Genomic DNA, 5852 nt, shown 5'->3' with positions numbered 1-5852 from the left:
TTCAAGAATAATCATGTGAAAATTTTTGGAAAATCAAGAAAAGTATAAATAGAAAATGACTTGTAATTCCATCTCTCAAAAAATTCTATTGACATTTTGGAGCATATCATTTCAGTCTTTGTATCCTCTATGCAAATATCTACTTTAAAAAACAACAATAATATTATACCTGCCAGTTTATTACCTGTTTTTATCCCCCCACTTAAAGTAGGGGTCCTCAGTCTTGCCTGCACATGAGAATCCCCAGGGAGTTTTAAAAACATGGAGGATGGGGGTGGGTTGTGGATGCATCGTGAAGAGTCTTGGTTGGACCAGGCATTCTCAACCTTGGGTGAGCATTAAAATCCTTTGGGGAGGTTTTACAAATCCCCAAGCCCAGTCCACAACCAGACCAACTGTATCAGAATCTCTGCAGTTGGCGCCCCAGCATTTTTAATGTTCCCAGGTGATTCCAATAGGTGGCCGAAAGTTGAGAACCTGACTCCCGATGTGGGCTACACATCGGGCTGTCTTAAAAGTTTCTCAGGTGATTTTAATTTATAATTCCCAGGATTGAAAAACCAGGACTTAAAATTCACTCGGTGCCATCTGAAGCTGTGACCGTACCTAGGTGGGCGTTGTACCTCGGTTCTTTCTGCTTAGGTTGGTCCATCATTAGGTCCATTGCCCTAAGGTATCAGATGATTTTAAGGAGTGGGTGTAGTGAATGCACAAGAAAGGCACTAAATTGTTGTTACTGGTTCTTGGTTAAGAGCAGTGGTTCTCCATCCTGGATGCATATTACACTGCCTGGGCCTATAATAATCCTGCTGCCCAGGCTGCACTCCAGACCACTTAAATCAGAAACGCAGGAGGGGAACTTAGGTATAAGTGATTTCTTCACTCCCAAATGAGTCTAATCATATTTACAGCCACAATAGAGAATCACCAATTTAGAGCAGGACTTCTCAGAGGTGGTCCCTGGACTAGCAGCATCAGCACCACCTGGAATGTGTAACAAATGCCAATTCTCAGATCCCACCCCAGACCTGCTGGCTCAGAAACTCTGGGATTGGGCTTGGCGATCTGTGTTTTAACAAGTCCTCTAATGGATGCCGATGCTCAAGTTTGAGAATTGCTGTTTTAGAGATTTCTAATCACACATTATTTATTTTTTTGTTTGTTTTCTATTCTCTCTGGTTCTCAGGTGCAAAGGTTTGGGATTGCCACATTCCTCAGTTTGTGTCTTATGGTCCTCTGTGGTGTGTTTTCTTATTATCTTACTTATTTTATCACTTTTAACCCCATTCGATTTTATCAACAAGCTTGTGATAGAGGTTCATTAGCAATCTGTTTTTATGGATGCAAAGAACTGAGGCTCAGGAAGGATCATTTTTAAAGTGAGGTCTCCTTGCTCCTGAGCCTTGGGTCTATCATTCCATGGTCTGCCTTCAAAATGACCAATAAAAATGCAAGTGCCCTGAGTAAGAGTAAGGCCTTCAACTGTTAATGGCCAACATTTCTGGGACTCAGCTGTCAACACCTGTGATGAAGCTTGGAGGCTAGGAGACGTCAGAGGCAGGACTATGCAGTTTTGTTGAAGGCCAGCCACCAGTGGAGGGACCCTGCGATGTGCAAGGAGAGGCACTATAGAACAGGGATGACGGGGGCACCAAAGGAATGTGAGGTGGAGATGGTTTGGGCTCAGACCCAACTCCACCTCGGTGGGAGGCAGCTTCTGTTCCTGGCAGCCTCAGGGCCTTGGGCTCCCATTGCAGGCAAAATAGTATTCTATGTTCTCCGAAGGAGGTCTTTTGGAAACAGGCCTGCAGAGGTTTCTGGCATGTTCTGAGAGAACGGTCACCGCTAGGCAGTGGTGTTAGGAACCCAGTGTAAGCGCTGCTTTACCCACGATGATACATAGAAATGTACACGGAAATGTTTGAGCAATGCTGTTGGGTGAGGTGGGTGATTCCCCTTGTTAAAGGAGTCTTGGGAATGTGCTATTAAATCTCTAGCTCTGCCTTTGCATTACACTTATTGGAATTACAGTATTTTTGAAATGTTTACTTGTCAGCACTACATCCATGGCATGGTATTTTGGTAAAGAACAGTACTTCTCAAGTTGGGGTTTTTAGATGTCTGGGATTTTAATATTGGCCTCTTGGAGGAGTTACGCTCTTGCTAATAATTTATTAAACCTTGGCTTTATTTTTGGTGATAACCTTAAAATTTATTTAGGCACAATATGGTTTATTAGGATGATCAACTTTAAGAAATGTGTTGAGCTCCTAGTTCTTTTAGTTCAGAGTTATTTTATTTTGGTTGTTGTCAAAATCCAATGAGACATGTTTATTGTTACCCCCATTTTGAAATAAATAAGGTTTACATAGAGAGGTGAACTAACCTGCTTTGAGTTCATAAAAGGAGGAGATGTCTATGGCCATGCCACCCTGAACATGCCTGATCTCGTCTGATCTCAGAAGCTAAGCAGGGTCAGGCCTGGTTAGTACTTAGATGGGAGACCAGCTTGAAATACCGGCTGCTGTAGGCATAAAAAAAATGAGGCATCATTAGTAATGTAATCTCAACAGTTTTAGTGGCAACTTCAGTTGTCCCAGACTTATAAGTCAAAACAGAGACTTAATAAAGTAAATCAATTATACTTGAATAAAGGTTGATGACATCCCATTGTGCAGTGATGTGCAGTGGAAAATTTAGTGAATCCTAAGAGAAAAAAATTTATCCCTAAATTGAGAATTAAGCAAACTGAGTTTTCAATATCTTTGCTGGAGAAATCTGCTAATAGCTGCTTATACAAAAGCAAGGCCTTTGTCTACATTGGTTGACTTTTGCTTGATACCATTTGGTTCCATGGTGTTAATTGCCTCTTTGTTTGGGTATACAACCTTGTTGGTACGTTATATAATAGCCAAAGATAGTTGGTTTATAGTTTACGTCTCATACATATTACTTGATATTATCAATTATAGAAAGATTATCCTGAAGACTCTATGCCCTCAATATTACCCCATGTCATTTGGTAATGAAATGGCCAGGCTTTTTGGCTATGGTAAAATGAGCCCTCTGTGAAAGAAACCAGCATCATCACTCAGTAATAGAGCTGTGTGCTTTACATGCAAGTCATTGCCTTGAGAATGCAATTTGAGGGATGCCAGAAAAAATTTTACTATCTGGCTCCAAAGACATTTCATCTCTGACTCCTGAAACAGTTAAGATATTGTGATGGCAAGTGATTTAAAAACAAAACAAAACAAAAACCTAAAACTGGCTTAGAATCAAAAAGGTCTGAACTGACTCGTGTACGTGAAAAGTACAAGTATCAAGTTGGCTTCAGGGTCAGCTAACTGGTAAACCCAGGGGCTTCACTCTTAGTTGTTCCTTTTGTATCTCTTTGATCTGTTATCCATCTTGACTCATGCTCAGGCTCCAAGATAGGGGCCAAGATGTAGGCTTCATACCTACATCCTCCTGACTTAAGATCAGCAGGAAAGAGAGACAGTGTCTTCTTTAAAAGCCTTAACAGAAGACTTAGTACTCATTCTCACTGGCTCAAGTTGGTCATGGACTCAAGCACTGTGGGCAGGTTCATGGAAGAACAATGAAAATTAACATTTGCTGATTACTTAATGTGTGCCAGGCATAGTTCTAAGCACTTATCCCATGTGATAGGCATTATTATTTTGTCTATTTTACTGAAGAAGAAAATGAGGCATAGGAAGACTATATCCCAGAGCTAATAAGTGGTAGAATGGAAAGTCAAACCCGAATCGTTTCGCTCCAGCCCCAAATATAAACCACATACTCTGTTCCCAACATGGCTTAGACCTGTGTCCCCTATTGACCTCTGGAGCTGGGGTGGAGCCACCTTCACATAAATGTCAACAAACTTGGAGAGGTGGAAGGGTCCTCACCACAGAAAATGTTGAGAATTGTTACCAAAAGAATTGGGAATGAATGCCTGCCGACTGTAATCAGTAAATTTCTGCTTTAGAAAGTCATAATAATTTGTTAATATAATAGTTCTCATTTTCCCCCCACCAACATACCTTAAAGCTACTATATGTTACCATCAGTAAGAATGATAGTCACTCATCTTTAGAGATACCCCTAAAAAAAGTACTCTGTTAAAAGGTAATTTTCAATAGCCAAGATATGGAAGCAACCTAAATGCCCATCAACAGACGATTGGATAAAAAAGTTATGATTCATATATACAATGGAATATTGCTCAGCCATTAAAAAAAAATGAAATCCTACCATTTTCAATGACATGAGCAGACTTAGAGGGTATTGTGCTGAGTGAAATAAGTCAGAGAAAGAAAGATAAGTACCATATAATTTCACTTTTGTGTGAAATCTAAGGAACAAAAAAAAAACAAACTAATGAAAAATAGACTCATAAATATAGAGGACAATCTGGTGACAGCCAGAGAGGAGGGGGATTGGGAGGCTGGAAGAAAGGGATGAAGGGTTAAAGAAGTATAAATTAGCAGTTGATAGATAGTTGGTCATGGGGATGGGGAGCACAGCATAGGGAATGCAGTTAGCATTGATGTATTGGCTAGGTGGAGAGCCAGGGGAGAGAAAGAGCAATTAGGGAGGTCATTTTATAAACTATATAAATGTCTAACCAAATGTACTAAAAATTTTAAAAAGATAATTTTCAAAAAGGTAAAAGCATGACTCTCATAAAAATATAATAATAAACATGTGCTAGAGATTTTATTTAACTTCTGAAGAAACTGCAGATATTAAAACCAGTTCAAAGCAGCAATCAAACAAGCACAAATTTATATGCAACAAAAAATGTTTAATTGAATGTGCAAATGGACACAAAACTGGCTTTTCCACAAGGGACGGAGAAGTCAACTTCAACCAGATAGGACAGAATTTGCATGTCTATAAGGGTTATTTTACATTAGTATCACTTAACTACATTGTATGGAATTGTAAAATAGCTCAGATAATCAAAGGCTAGAATCTGATAACTGAGTAGGTTGAACTCTAGAAAATGTATACTCGATCATTGAAACAGTATTTTTCTATAATTTCTTAAAATTGCATTTTATTGTAATAAGAACACTTAGCATGAGATCTACCCTCTTAACAAACTTTTAAGATTATAATACAGTATCATTAACGATAGGACAATGTTGTATAGCAGATCTCTAGAACGTATTCATCTCATATAACTGAAACTTTATACATTTTGAATAGCAATTTACCATTTCCTCGTTTTTCCATCCACTGACAACCACCATTCTACTCTCTGCTTCTTTGAGTTCGGCTATTTTATATATCTCATATAAGTGGAATCATGCGGTATTTGTCCTTCTGTGACTGGTTTACTTCACTCAGTATAATGTCCTTAAGTCTCATCTATGTTCACATATTGCAGAATTCTCTTCTTTTTAAAGGTTGAATAATATCCCATTGTATGAAATATATATTTTAAAAACCATATTTTTAAATCTGTTCATCTGTCGATGGATAGTTAGAGTGTTTCTACATCTTTGCTGTTATGAGCAGAGCTACAATTTACATGAGAGTGTTAATATCTCTTTAAGGTTCTGATTTCAATTCTTTTGGATATATACCCAAGAAGTGGGATTTCTGGATCATATGGTAGTTCTGTTTTTAATTTTTCAAGGAACCTCCATACTGTTTTCCATAATGGTTACACAATTTTTCATTTCCATCTACAGTATACAAGTGTTCCAATTTCTTCACATCCTTATCAATACTTGTTATCTTTTGGGTTATCCTAACAGATGTGAGATGATATTCCATTGTAGTTTTGAATTGCATAAGGCAGAGATCAGAAAAAGTACCAAATGCAGAGCTTCCAT

General features: G+C 38.5%; 1 pseudogene; it reads left to right on the top strand.

Moving 5' to 3' along the window:
* The first annotated feature begins 2414 nt into the window (after nt 1-2414).
* LOC111741702 lies at nt 2415-2533 on the top strand (annotated as a pseudogene).
* Nucleotides 2534-5852: the final 3319 nt, after the last annotated feature.

Source organism: Pteropus vampyrus, unplaced genomic scaffold, assembly GCF_000151845.1.
Source record: "Pteropus vampyrus isolate Shadow unplaced genomic scaffold, Pvam_2.0 Scaffold81, whole genome shotgun sequence".
Taxonomy (NCBI): Eukaryota; Metazoa; Chordata; class Mammalia; order Chiroptera; family Pteropodidae; genus Pteropus; species Pteropus vampyrus.
Note: the sequence above shows the minus strand (reverse complement) of the source record. Positions and strands in the feature narration are given on the sequence as shown.